This window comes from Petaurus breviceps, unplaced genomic scaffold, assembly GCF_028583685.1.
Source record: "Petaurus breviceps papuanus isolate PSGF00001 unplaced genomic scaffold, PetGlider_PUasm1.0 80, whole genome shotgun sequence".
Lineage (NCBI taxonomy): Eukaryota > Metazoa > Chordata > Mammalia > Diprotodontia > Petauridae > Petaurus > Petaurus breviceps.
The window spans coordinates 4,688,639-4,704,150 of record NW_027186540.1 but is presented as its reverse complement, the minus strand read 5'-3'; the positions used below and the strand labels follow the sequence as shown (position 1 = coordinate 4,704,150).

Here is a 15,512-nt window from a genome sequence, read left to right as displayed (position 1 = left end):
AAAGGCTTTAAATACTCAACAAAGTTCATATTTGATCCTTGAGGCAATCTGGAGTCTATTGGATCTTCTTAAACAGAGGAAAGACAGGAGCAGACTGGTGTTTTAAGAAATATGACTTGGAGGCTATATAAAGGATGAATTAGAGAGGGGACAGATTTGAAAATTAGCCCAAGTAAATTAGACATTTGTAAATCATTGAGAGTTGACTACATGACTAGGCAGTTTCATCTTCAAAGATTGAGAGCTGGAAGGGAGCTCAGAATTTATCTAATCCAAACCAACTCAATTTATTTTTATTTGTAAAAGACTTTCTAAAAGTGTTTTATCAATGCTTCTTTCTCTCTTTTACCTTCCCTCTCTCCCTCTCTCTCCCTCCCCTCTCTCATCAGTGATTTCCCAATGATTCCTTCCCCAAACAAACTTACAATTAAATTCAGTAAAGAAAAACAAATCATCATATTGACCATGTCTGAAAATGTAATCTTCATTCTGAAACTACCTAATGACTTTTAATTTTAATGTATTTTTATTTTTAATAAGCATTTATTTTCTGTTTCTCAGCTCCCCACCACCACTACTAGAAAAAAAAAAGAGGAAAAACAAAGCCAATGTCCTATGCTTAGTCAAGCAAAACAAATCCCCATATTAGCAACATTCTTTAAAATGTATCATTCTGGATCTTTAGTCCCTCATCAGGAAGTGAGCAGCAGATATCATTTATTATCAGTCCCTTGGAACCATGGCTGGTCATTGCACTGATCAGAATTTTTAAGCTAAAACTATTATCTTTAGGATGTCATTGTTATGTCCTGCTCACAACTCTCAGGTTTCTCTTAAACTGTACCTCTCATCACTTCTTTTTTTTTTTTTTCCATTTTGGAGGGCAATTGGGGTTAAGTAACTTGCCCAAGGTTACACTAGTTACAAGTAGTATTTTTTGTGTGGGTGTTAAGTGTCTGAGGCCGGAACCATACTGGGGTTCTCCTGACTCTGGGGCCAGCACTTTACTCACTTAGCCGCCCCCTCTCATCACTTCTTACAGAACCACAGTATCCTATTACATTCATATACCACAACTGGGTCAGCCATTCCCCAAATGATTGGCAAATCCCTCCTTTTACAAAGGAGGAAACTGAGGCCAAAGAGCTTAAATGACTTTCCTCTTTCAAGAAGACAGTAGGACTTCACATTTGTTTTGTGGATTGCCACTTCATTCCTGTCATATAGATAATTGTTCTTCTCTTTATTAGAGTGACAGCAAGGTGTAAGTCAGAAGTCCTGGGTTGCTGGGATACTTGCTAGGTGGGTATATCAGCTCTTTCTCTAAGCTTCAGTTATCTCATCAGGGAAATGTAGGGAATAATAGCATATCTACCTGCTTCCTTGGGTTGTTAGCCAGAAAAAGCACAGTGAGTTTCAATGAGCTAGATAAAAGGCAGTTATTATGCAGATGGTGGAAGCTAGCCACAGAACCATTCAGATGCATGTTGTAAACCACAAAGCAAGCCAATATTCCAATTAAGGCCACAAAACAAACCTGTGTTTTTTTGACTCTTATCACTAGACCAGGCTGAACTTCATCTTTGGCTATAGATCATACAAAGCACAGAACAAGCTTCAACTACACCACACACTTTCGTTTAGGACACATATGCATGCAGATTACCCCAATTCCATAAATTAGTCTAATTAGACATTAGTACCATCTCTGTATAACCTCATACCCACTAGAACCAATATATCACTATATCACTGTAGAGATGGGGGGGTGGGGGTGGAGAGAGGAGCACTGTTTGTAATTTGCTCTACTAACAAAATACTTCCTGAAAAAGAACTATGGCTGTCAAGTTGTCACCCAAGAGATAAGTAAAGAAGCCATCTAAAACTTCCTCCTTTACCAAAGATGGGCAGTAAAAATATCAAAATCCTTCAAATGCCTACTAAAGTTGAAACTCCTTGAGCCTACAGCCCTCCACATTCTAAAAGCCTTTAGGCAATTCAAATCATTGCAGGAAGCCACTTAGCTTCCTAGCACCTACTGCATACTAGACAACACATTAGGCAGTGGGAATGCCAAGACACAATCACAAATAATCTTTGTTCTAAAGGAAATTACATTCTACTGAGGAAAACAATACATGAACAGATAATCACAAGATGATTTTGAGGAATAAGTAGCACGACATACAGAATAGTCCTCAGGATCAGAAGGACCTTGGTTCAAGTCCTTCCTCCAACAAATCCTGGCTTTGTGAGCCTCAGCAAGTCACATCACCTCCCAGTGACCCAACAACTTTCTAAAGCCAAAAGTCACAGAGCAGGTGCTGATGTTCACTGATAAAGAGAGCTGCCTCACTAGGGAGATCATAGATCACAGATCTCATTCCCATTCTCTCTGAGCCCTCCCCTTCCTACTCTCCCCCCCAAAAAATAATTGGAAGACTATGAGAACATTAATTGGAAAAATCAGGAAAGGCATCACAAAAGAGGTAGTTTTGGGGAGGGATTTTGAGAGCTGGAAGGAGGAAGTCTATTCTAGCCATAGGGACACTGTCTGTACAAAGGTATGGAGTCTGGAGATAGAATACCAAGTTCAAGAAACAGTGAGTATAGAACAGTCTAGTTGAAACATAGGAATGAAGGGGAGTAGCTGTAGCAGCAAGCACCCCAAGCGTCCTCAGGGTTTGCTGCCAGGGATCTGCTTTGATAAAGGAAAGCAACTCAAAACGGGTTAACAAGCTTACTTTAATCAGTCAGACATATATTGTTTACCTTGTTCAGGGGAAAAGGTCAGCACCCCGAACTTCAAAGTACACAGACAGAATTATCAAGACAGAAACAGATCTAGTAGACAGATTTCAAACTGTCCAAACATTACATCCATACCCAGTCAACATCTGGGTTTCAATATCTGGGTTTTTTCAAAGCCGGGGGGGCTCAGGACAATGGCTTCCCAGAATCCATATCAAATCACAGAACACTTTTCAAAGTGAGCCCCAAAACAAAGCTACACATCAGGGCTTATATAGCCTTCTGCTGGCTCAGAGAATGTAACAACCTTATTGACTCACTGGCCAATCAAGAAGTATCTACTGAAAAACAAGCCTCCCTCCCCAGGCTTCAAGTGCACTTTAGCCTAGGGGCAGGGAAGATCTTCCAAATCTGCATTCCCATTACAGTAGCATGAAGTAAATATGGAAAGGTAGCTTGGAGTCACATTATTCAAGAATTCAAATGCTAAGTAGAGGATTTCATATTTTATCCCAGAGGCAATAGGCAGTCATTGAATATATAGGAAGAGAGAGACATGGCCAGATCCATAGTTCAGGAAGATAATTCTACTTGCTGTGTAGGGAATGGATTAAGAGAAGAGAGACTAGAGGCACACCAATTAGGAGGTCATTGCAGGGCAACTAGGTGTGCTGGTGGGTAGAGTGCCAGGCCTGGAGTCAGGAAGATTCATATTCCTAAATTCAAGCTGTGTGACCTTGGGTAAGTCATTTAGCTCTTTTATAATTTCCTTATCTGTAAAATAAGCTGGAGAAGGAAATGGCAAACCCTTCCAGTATTTTTGCCAAGAAAACTCCCAAAGGGGTCACAAAGAGTCTGACTAAACAACAAAATAAGGACTTAATCTAATATGGTGGTTGTTTGGATGATGAGAAGGGTATGGATATGAGAGAAAGAAGACAAGAGTTAGTAATTAATTGGATATGAAGAGAAAAAGGGAAGAAATTGTTATAAGGTTTCAAACCCAGGTGGCTGGAAGGATGGTGGTATTCCTGACAGCAACAGGGAAGTCACACATAATCCTCCTCTTAACTCCCACAACTTTGTTTCTATTTCTCTCACTGCACATAGAGCATCCAGGTTGTATAATCAGATATTGCCCAAGGAAAGCTCACACCTCCGCCTGTGCCTGCTCCTAGGACTGGTCTCCCATTGTTATCATGTTATCCTCCCCCACAAAATTTATATTCCCTCCAGGCAGGGACTGTAGAGAATTTATTTCCATAATTTTCACAGTACCTTAGTGTATAGGAGGCACTAAATAAAATGTTGCTGAAACTTTAGTTATTTTTTACTCTTCCTTGACTTCTCAGCCCATTCATTTACCAAGTCCTGTAGACTCTATCTCCATACTATCTCTCCCTGATCTGTCTTCCCTATTCCCTCCATCACCATCCTAATATAAGTAATCTAAAAATACTTCTTAAACTGTTTAAGAAATGCTGAAGAGGTCACTAGTGGAAAAAGTTTAAGGAGCCCTGATAAACTTATGCCATCTGACATCTATCTAAGCTAAAATTATCTCTAAACTAACATAGCAGCCTAACAGATCTTCCTACCTCTTATTCTCATCCCTCCAATGCATCTTCCCTTGTTTTCAGATTGATGTTCTTTACAGATAGAAATGGCCACATTGCTCTGCTGAAAAATCTCTGGTGACTCTCTTGCCTACTCAGTAAGCAATAAGCTGCTTGACATCCCATAACTTGGTGCCTGCTTTTCTTATTTCATAATCCTCCCCATCCCAAGGTTGATGCTTCCATCAAAACTGTTCTTTTGTTGGACTCTAGAATTTCATTCACATTCCTGGAGTAGCCTCTCTCTTTTCAACTATTTAATTCCTATTGGTCTGTCAAAACCCATCTCCAATGTCATCTCCACTAAGAAGCCCCTCCCAATTACTCCTTCTGGTAAGGTTCCACCTTAGAGAGCACATAGCACTTTGTTAGATACCCCTCTAATGCACTTATGCCACAATATTGTGTTTTAGTATTATCTATGCTGAGAACAGTAGGTGCTCTAAACATGAGAGATACTTAATGTTAGTTAAATTATAGAATCATCATGTTTAGACCCAGAAGGCACTTCAGAGGTTGTCTAGTGCAATTGCAACCACCTGATTTTACAGATGAGATACTGGGACAGAGACAGTTAAGTGACTTGACCAGAGTGTCAGAGATAGTAATTAGGAAAATGAGCTTGAAAGCAGAATCCAGTGCTCTGATTGCAAATCTAGTGCTCTTTCCCTTATATCAGGCTGCCTCCTTAATGGAATTAAATTAAAATATGTGAGGGGATAAAGTAAAATGCTACAAAGTTGGAGCCAGAATATATGGCTCAGTCAGTTTTCAGTCATGTCCGACTCTTCATGACCCCATTTGAGGCTTTTTTGGCAAAGATAGTGGAGTGGTTTGCCATTTCTTTCTCCAGCTCATTTTACAAATAAGGAACTGAGGCAAATAAGGACAAATTACTTGCCCAAGGTCTAGTAAATGTCTAAGGCCAGACTTGAACTCACAGAAGAAAAATCTTTCTGACTCTAGCCCCTTGAACTCCTACCCACTGTACCACCTAGCTGCACCTAATTAAAGAAAACAATAACCAAGAAATGCACCATGCACATTTTGTCAAGTCACAAATGAATAAAATCAACATCACAGGAATATGGCTGGAACCCTTCCTACAAAGAACCCCACTGAAACCCCATAAGCTTCTTAAGAGTAGGACTGATGTTTCAAACAACTTTCTAGCTCAGAGGAAGTGAGGTAACAGAAAACACTGGTTTGGGGGGCAGAAGCCCACAGGTTTAGTCCGGTCCCTTCTCAAAGCTGGTTTCCTTATCTATGATTTCAATGGTTCAGGGAAGCTCCCAAGAAGGAAACTCCCTTCTGTGAAACTTCTACTTTTGGTAAATTGCTTAGGGCACTCAGAGTGACTTGTCCAGGGTCCTGGACATATGTATCCGAATCTGTATATGAACCCAAGTTTTAATGACTTGGGGGGCTGGTGCTCTACTCAGGTCCTCACTCTGTCTCTCAGCTGTAAGACACGAAAAAAAACTTTCTTCACTCACTACCTTGAGCACTTAACCCTTAAAGTGCCACATAAATGTGGGAGTTGTTATTCTCCCCTATTCTTTGGTAACCTCCACAGTACCCAGCCCAGTTAGGAGCACACAAGAGATGCTCACTGTGTGCTTGCAGAATGACTGGATCTGGAACTCTTTGAAAGTATCTTCTCATTAATTCCCACAACCCCTCCTACAAGATATGTAGGTGGAAAACTGTAGCTGGTCCCTGTTTCCATAGAACAAGTCAGATGTGGATAATTAGGGAGCATCCTTACTCCTTAACTACCCAAAATAACTACTTCTGAAAGTCATAAAGGAGGGCTTTCCCCAGAGAAGGCAAACACAATGATTCCACTAGCAGAGGCCCTCCCTGAACCTACAATCTTGGGTGGGGCAGAAACTCAGCCAAGCAGAAACCAAACCCCCAGCCTCCCACTGGCAAGTACTGCCTGGGGGGCCAACAAACCTTTCTGTTCTTCATCTGATTGTTTATCAGTGTCAAGGATCTTTCCTGCAGCTAAGTAATGCCAGTTTCCTGTGGACAGCATCCACCATCCTTAGGATTTATAATCCTATTATTTATTTACCTAAACAGATTTAATTCAACTCAGACAAACAGTGATTAAGTACCTTCTACCAAGACAAACCCACCAATCCAGTTGCTGGTTATTAAAGGAAGGCAGTCCCTGCCCCTTAAGAAACATGACAAATACACAAATAACTAATACAAATTAGAACAGACTACAAAGGAGAATCCGAAGGTCAGTAAGAAATCTGAAGAAAGACTCTTTACTCCACTGACCTTTCCTCTCATGTTTCAGATGGCCTCTCTTTTAATCAAGACTGCAATTTATTCTTGACGACTGAAATCACACCTACCTTAACTTGAGGGAGTGGGGGAAGGTGCCGGCTAAGAAAAGTAACTACTGAGCCTCCCCTCTGCCTTCTCCACGCTGAGAGGGGAAAGAAACTATTCAATCACCCTCTGTTTTCTCCACTGGCTGAGAAGGAAAGCAAACTATCTGTCCATTGTGAAGTGAAAGGAGCACTGAGCTTACACTGGGAAGAGCGGAGCCTGAATCCTGTCTCTGACATTCACTGGCTAGGTAACCCGATCAAGGCACTGTGCCAAATTAATGACAATAATAGCTAACATTTGTATAGCACTTGCCAGGTGCCAGGCCCTGTGCTCAGCACTTTACAATTATTATCTCAACAACCCTAGCAGATAGGTGTTACTATTACACCCATTTTACAGATGGAGAAACTGAGGCAAACAGGTTCCATGACTTGCCTGAGCTAGTAAGTGTCCACGGCTATATATGAGATTCATTTTCTTCATCTATAAAATGGAGATAATAATACTTGAACTATCTGTTTCACAGAGTTGTCGTAAGGGGGGTGACTTATAAATTGGAAAGCACATGTAATTAATTGGGGGCTGTGTTATCACAGCAGCATCTGTAAAGACTCCTTGTTGGAGAGACTGGGGAGTCAGTCCTCATGTTCCCTTTGCCTAAGCTGCTCCTTTTTTATTCCTTCTCTCATATGACTACCATTTTTCTCAATGCAGTAGCCACAGCTGGTGATTCTTCTCATGCCTGTGCCTATGCTGAATGCCAAGTAGATAGAGAGCTGGTATGGAACAATAATAATTGTTTTAAATGGCATTTTATGACACTGCAGTGTACCAGATGCTTTACATATAAAATCACATTTCATTCTCAAAATCATGCTGTGAGAAGGAAACAGTGAAGGTTAATTATAATGCCCACTTTATAGAGAAGGCACCTGATTTACAGAAAATCATATCTGTGAGCATAAACAGGGTATATATTGAGCTTTCAATGCTTAAAACTTCGCTAAGACTTTTGGGATACGCTCTATATACTCAATTCTCAAGTATCTGTGAACGGATGGGAAGAGAGGTACGGGTAAGCTAAAACTGCAGATTTTTTAAAAGGTACACAAGGGACACTGGGATGGTGTTTTGGGTACTCATATCTGGCCATCAGCCTGTCAGATGTTTATCATAGCTCTTCAAACAGAAAAACAAAGCTACACTATGAAGGGCTGAACCTGGGCTTGGCTGAGATGCTGTCTAACTTTCTCTTTAAATTACCCTTGTAAGAATTCTTCCCAACTGGAAATGGATGGCTCTCAGATGGATGTAAAATATCAGCCTAAAATGAATTTCTGATATGTCTTTCTTTTACTCTATTTTTTTGCACCTTCCTTAGGTTAAAAAAGGAAAGTAAAAGACTTTTTTTTTTTAAAGACCTCCTACTAGAATACAAATATGGGGGGGAGGGGGGCTATGGAAAGAAAGGGAGAGAGTAATGAACATTGTTAATTTCAAGTAATTGCCTCATATTGTGCTCAACTTTGGGGGTGGGGAGAGAGGAGTTTGGAACTGTGATTTCATTCTCCTCATTTTTCACCCAGCTGCACAGATCTAGGGACTTCTCTGACTTATCCACCATGCCCTTGAGAGCTCATTATTAGGAAAATCTCATCATCCTGCAGGATCTATCAGTTTTGGTATTACAACTCATCATCACTCTCAGGTCCCTCTGATTGAAGGATAGAGTCATGAACTCCAAAGCTCCAGTTAAAGGAGAGAATCCAGCTCAGAATTTCTTATTTCTTTGGATGCATGAATTTGGGACTTCCCACGTCCCCTTCCTTTCCCCCATCTCCCTGGTTTTCAGTTTCTTTTTGTATTTTATTTTCCTCCACCACCACCACCATTAGATTGAAAAGCCATTGAGGGCAAGGACTGCTTTTGTTATATCTGTATCTTCAGGTTAGCACAGTGCCTGTCACATAGTAGGTAATTAATAAATATTGACTCATTGATTGGCATGGCTTTCCCTCTACCCATACAGATCAGCAGTTCTTGTGTAATGTATAGTTTTAAAGAGTTGCCTGAGACACTGAGAAGTTAAATAAAGAAGATATCGGAGCCACTATGTGTCAGAAGTAAAATCTATCTCTTCGAGAAACCTGAATCTATCTCTTCATGACTTTGCTCCACAATGCTTCTTTGTCTCAATTATGCCACTGAAAACTTGAACTCAGACTTCACGTACATATATAGAGAGTCTCTGCACACTCTGCCCTCATAGTTGCCTTCTATGCAAAAGAGCAAATTACAGAAGGACTTTATTCAGGATGATTTCAGAAAAACCTGGGCAGACATATGAATGGATGCAAAGTGAAATAAGTAGAACCAGGAGAACATTGTACACAGTAACACCAATATTATGCAATAATCAACTGCAAATGACTTAGCTATTCTGGTCAATATAATGATCCAAGACAATTCCAAAGGACTTATTATGAAAAATGCTATCCACCTCCAAAGAAGGAACTGATGGAGTCTGAATGCAGATTGAAGCATATTTTTTTTCACTTTCTTTTTCTTGCTTTTTTTTTGTTTTGCCATATGGCTAATATGGAAATATTTTGCATGATTTCACATATATAATTAAGATCCCATTTCTTACCTTTGTAATAGGGGAGGGTTATGAGGGAGGGAAAGAATTCAGAACTCAAAATTTAAAAAAATTAATGTTAAAAATAAATAATAGATTAAAAAAAAGTAAAGGGCTTTTTCTCTTCCTGAAACAGTGAGAAATCATTTTTATCTGTGTGAGAGGCTCCTTTCCAACTTTATTCCAAATGGTCTTCTTGCTGAAAAACTGATTTTGTTCTTCAAGATCAATCAATCAACTTTCAATGTCTCAAAATAAAATTTAAAGCTTGCCCTTTCCTCCCCATAAATGTATAAACAGCAAGGGCCCAGGGCAAAGATTTAAGAACTGCTTTAAAAAAAAAAAAGGTTTACTTTGCCTCTGTAGTACTGGTAAGTTCACACAATATCGTACAAGAAGAAGTTACTAAAACATGGTCTGAGATTTTTTTTATTGGCATTTCACTTTCCCTGACACAAGATGTTGTGAATGCCTGATTGTTGGCTGAGGTCACTCAAAAGGAAGTATTACTGATAATAGACATAATGCTCGACTAAAGAGGTTGATGGTTAAGCAAATTAGAGCAATGTATAGTTTTTTTGAATTTGTTGTTAAAGAGAGAAACCATAAAATTCAAAGTTATGATTAGATAAATAAAGAGGATTGTAATGATTTGCTTGGTAGTAGGACACATATTCCATGGCATCTTAACATTAGCTCTCTGAAAGGAGAAATATGGATTGTTTTAATTTGGGGATATGTGAGTTGTGAAAAAGAATGATGATTATTCTTTGGGTTTCTTATTCCATGGTTTATCCTTTATCAACCAGTTATATAGTTCTTTTAGGCAACATGGTTGGGTCAAAATTTAAGGACCTATTAATTCCAGGGATATAATTTTAGAACCCAAGAAAATTATGTGATAGGATCAAACCACTCCAAAACTATGAAGACAAGAGTGGCACTAAGTAATCTTCCTAGTTGGCAGATCTCTCACACTTATACCATCAAATTACTGTGTATTTAATTTGTGTGCGTGTGTGTGTGTGTGTGTGTGTGTGTGTGTGTGTGTGTTTTGTTTTTACTCCTCTGTATCCATATTACAGCTTTAGCCCTACCACCATCACCACCACCAGCTCCCAAGGAGAAAATACACTCTTGAGACCAGGGAGCGTTTATTTTTGCTTTTGTATGCCTAGCACCAAACATAGCCCCTTATAAGTAGTAGGTGCTTAATAAGAGCTTGTTGGATTCAATGTAATTCATGGTAGTAAGTGTATTGTTGATCACAGAGCCACTCAAACTAGAAGGACTTTCAGAAGTCAAAAGTTCCCAAGCCTTAATTTTTGGAGTGACACTTCTGTGTTCTATCTATTTTCCAGGATATCTGATTATTCTGTTGTAATGACTAGATAGCAACTGTATGCTATATTTTGGAAGGCTCCTAAATAGTCTCTTCTTCCCTATCCCCTACTGACTTCATTCAGTCTCCTGTAAACTTGTGAAATGCAGAGATCATATCACACATATTAAGATATTTTAGTCTTTGTAAATGTAATAAAAATAGATTTGCTATCTTCAGGCATTACCCAGATAGGGTGTCGTTTACATGATGTTCATTAAACAGTTAATTTGCTGAAGTAGCTGCTTCCACACACAGCTGGAAAAGTCTGCAGCTCAATCTCCAGGGAGAAGCAGACAACCTCAAGATACAGAGAGCTTCTAGATACCCACATAGTGTTGATTCTTTCTCCTCTCTCCCAAAGCCATTTCTTGTCCTCCTGTTTCACTTTCCAGACCAGATTTCAACAGGAAATGCAATTAAAATTCCAACTTGAGAGTAGGATTATCATTCCCATTTTCTCAGGGCAGACAGGAGATCTGAGGACCTTGAAAAAGATCCCATTTTCTAGTAGGGTATTTGACATCCTCATGACATACTTCTGCAGCTCATAGGAATTGCAGATTTAGTACTAAAAAATCTTGGAAGCCATCTTTTTTTTTTTTAAAGCAGATTAGGAAATTAGGTCCCACCTCCAAAGTCAAGTGATTTGCCCCCAAATCACACAGAAAATAAGTAAAAGAACTAAAGTTTGAACTCTCAAATCTAGGATTCTTTCCTCTGTACCAGGATGTCTTCTACTTTCTTTTGAAAATATGTTTGCCCCTTGACTATAGTTCACAGGAGGGTCATGTAGTTCAGCCCCCTCATTTTACAGATAAAGTAAGAAAGTCTCAAAGAGGTTAAGTCTTCTGCCTGTGGTTACACAGGTGACAGCACCAAGATTCAAACCCAGACCTTCCAAATCATAGTCTCACAATCTGTCCACTTCACCGCCCTCTCCCTTCTTCTGTGCCAGGTCTCTCTCTCCTGTTCATTCCCTTTATGCCAAGCTTAGGATAAAATGCCTATTGTCATGTCCCTTTATGGTGAGGAGATATAGCTGATTCACCTACAGAAAATCAAATCATAGCAAACAAAAGAATGGCGATTTTGCCTAGAATGGAAAGAAAATGGCTATTATCTAATTTAACCCTAACTCTGAATTGTAACTGTCTCAGGCTAATGTTCTCCCCAGACAACAGGTCTGGGAGAATTAGTCAGAACTTTTCAAGAGTCAAAAGTGGGCTTGAGAAGTAGGGGACAAAAAAAACCTATCTCCTAATAATTTAAAATATTCAAAAGCAGAATGAATTGCTTTGTTAGACAATGGGCTTCCCCATGGTTGAAGTAAAAGTCTTCATTAAAAAGACAGATAAACCTGGTGATTGTAGAAGACATTCTTATTCAGGTATAGGTTGGACTGGATGGTCTCTGGGTAGTTTTCTAACTCTCAGATTCTGTAAAATCCAAAATGCAACCATTTCTTTTTATAAGACATTCTACTCTAATTCATGACACTGAGGTCCAAGAAGAAATGGAAACTCAATTGAACTTCCATAAACATATTCACATCTCCCAGCAAGGACTTGGGCTCAGCCCACAACTTTCATGTGCTAACACCCACAATCTAGACTACTTTTCTTTTATTTATCCATTTTATCTTAAGGGGCAACTAGGTGGTTCAGTGGATAGAGCACAGGATTTGGAGTTTGAGAGATCCTAGTTCAATTCCTGCCTAAGGTACAAGCTGTGGGCAAGTTACTTATCTTCTCTGAGCCTCAGTTCCCTCATCTGTAAAATGGGCATAATAAATAATCTACTTCCCAGGGTTTTTGTGTGAGATAGTACATATAAAGCCCTTTGCAAACCTTCAAGAGTCATGTAGATGCTAACTATTAGTACTAAAAAGATGATTTTTCCTCACAAACATACTAACATAATCCTAATTATGGAGATACAATGTACAATCTATTTAAGATTTATTTTTATATTTTTATCCAGCTCTATTTACACATTTTCTACAAGGCTTTGAAAGGTAAGAAAACTAGTCCAATTGTGAGGAGAGTTAAGTTCCTAAGGATTTAACTAAAAACTGATGAAAAGCTGCCTAGTCAGCATCAACTTGTATTGACTGCTCATTTTCCTTTCAGCTTTGACACGGGCAGAGCAGGCAGTAAACAGGCCCCTGCCAGTGGATGTAAAACAACTAAGCATAGAAAGTCAGAAACTAGTGGAGCATCAAAGAGCAGTCACACTTTGTGAAGGAGCTCTGGGTCCCTCCTCAGCTTCCTTGAGGAGAATGAATGCAGGCTCTCATGCCTCTCTTGCTCTGTCCATATCCATTCATTCTTTCTCTGCTACTCTGGGGGCACCTGGGGTCTCCTCAGTTTGAGTACTCCCTAGATGCAGACAGTAATTTCTCCCATGCTCATGCAATTGCTAGACATATTTTATCACAAACTTTGAAGATCTGAAAGCCACACTGGGAAGGGTCTTAGCACCCTGGGTTTAAAGCTGGAGGTCATCTTATGATCATAGGAAAATAGATTTAGGGCTTGATAATATCCAACTCCTTCATTTTGCTAAAGAGGAAATTGAGCCCTTGAGAGGTGAACTAACTTGTCAAAGGTCACACAGGTAGCAGAATCAGGATTCAAAACCTAAGTCCTCTGGCTCCAAATTCAGCACCCTTGAATCTACAGTACAGAGTCATTAATTCCAAAAACAAGGAATTACTCACCTACATTGTGGAAAGGTACTGTTGTTAGTTTTCACTTGTGTCCAGCTCTTTGTGACCTTATCTGAGGGTTTCTTGGCAGGGATACTATTTGTCATTTCCTTCTCCAGCTCATTTTACAGATGAGGAAACTGAGGCAAATAGGATCAAGTGACCTGGTCCAGGGTCACAAAGGTAGTAAGTGTGTGAGGCCAGATTTGAACTCAGAGAGTTGAGTCCTCCTGACTCCAGGTCTGGCTCTCTATCCACTGTACCACCTGGCTGCCCAGGTACTGTACTAGGAGCTAAATGGCAAATACAATGATAAATAAGATATGGTAAATGCCTCCCAGGATCCCACAGAGTAGTGAAGGGAATACAGTGAGTATACAAATTATATAAAAGGCAATAAACATTCTATAAGAAAAGGTACAAGACACTTTGGTTGTGTGAGTACAGAGGCATCCTATCTGGTCCATCAGAATCAAGGAAGGCTTCCTGAGGGAGGCAGCATATGAGCTGGGTAGGATTTTAGCAGGTATGGATGATGGGAGGGGGGGTGTTAGGAGTGCTACTGAGGGTCCTGGTGGTGCAGGAAGACAGCAGAGGGAGGAGAGTTTCAGGCCCCAAGAAAATCATTTGGGGTTTTTTTTTTGAGACCCTAGTTTCCCCTTCCTCAGAGGGAGGATGGGAAAGGCAACATTGTAGTCCTTCCTCAGTTAAAGAAAGGAAAACCCCCTCATTTCCTGTTTACCGACACATCTGTGGTGAACCAGTAAAAAAAAAAAAAGCAGTTTGCAACATTGTCAGAATGGCTACAAAGAAGCACACTGGCAGTACTGAACTGAAGGGCTAGGAGACAGACACTTCAGGGTGAAGTTCAAAGTCAGGGATCACTAATGGAAATGTGCTGATAGAGTTCAGTTCTCACAAAGTTCACCTTCTTACTGCTTCCCAAGTAATGAAGGCCAAATAAGGGAACCAGTTAAAAACTTTAGGATCATAGCTGAGAGCTGCCTGGCATATAATAGGAGCTTAATAAATGCTTGTTGGTTTCACTTGGAAGGGACATTGCTGATTGTATCCAATGTCCTTATTTAACAGATGAGGAAATGTAGTATGCACCCTAGCACATGCAGAATGGCTGCTAGCACAGGTTCTTTGATCTGCTTTTCTAGGAAAGAAAAGGAATTAACAATCCTACTTTTAATTACATTCAATAGATCAGGGGAAAGGTCAGCACCCTGAACATCAGAGAAAATACATGCAGAGAAATAAAGACCAACAGGGCTCTGACTGCCTGAATGAAAGCAATATTGCTACACACTTTACATACATCCCCGGATAGAGAGAGTCTTTAAATCTGAGCAGTCAGGGAGCTCTGAACATGTGGCTACTCAGAATCTCAACCAGGGAATCACAAGATCCTTCTCATAATCGAGCCCCCAAAGCAAAAGACCAACTTAGAGTATATATACACTTCTCAGAGCCAGAAGGCATCAAAACCCTCCTAACTCAGTGCCTAATTAGAAATTAGCAAAAAGTATCAGTCTTCCTACAACCAAGCCTCCCCAAAGCAAGCTTTCCTTAATGGGCTCCACCTGAGGCCTATTAATGGGTAGGGAAGATCTTATTATCCTATTAACATTACAGGAAACTGAGACCCAGAGAGACCTACCACTGCTCTAATCTCTGCAAAGCTTGCTCTCACACCTTCAAACAAGAAAGATGAATAGCATTACAAACACTCTTTCCTCTCCAGAACACAAAACATAGGTTAGGCCTTTGGGACATCCTCTTTAGAGAAAACATGAGGTTATTTTTAGGAGCAGATAGGTGGCACAGTGGTTAGAGAGCTGGATCTGGAAGACTAGATTTCAAATTTGGCCTCAGACATTTCCTAGCTGTGTGATACTAAGCAAGTGACTTAACCTGTTTGTCTCAATTTCCTTCTCTGTAAAATGGGGATAATAATAGCACCTAGTTCCCAGGGCCTTTGTGAGAATCAAATGAGATAATATTTGGGCATATAGCAACTGCTATATAAAGGTTAGCTGCTATTATCATTGTTGTTGT

General features: G+C 39.9%; 1 protein-coding gene across 2 annotated transcripts in view; it reads right to left on the bottom strand.

Moving 5' to 3' along the window:
- Window positions 1-15,512, bottom strand: part of LOC138175992 (calcium/calmodulin-dependent protein kinase type 1D) — a 482,214-nt gene that overhangs the window by 231,995 nt on the left and 234,707 nt on the right. The window lies entirely within an intron of this gene.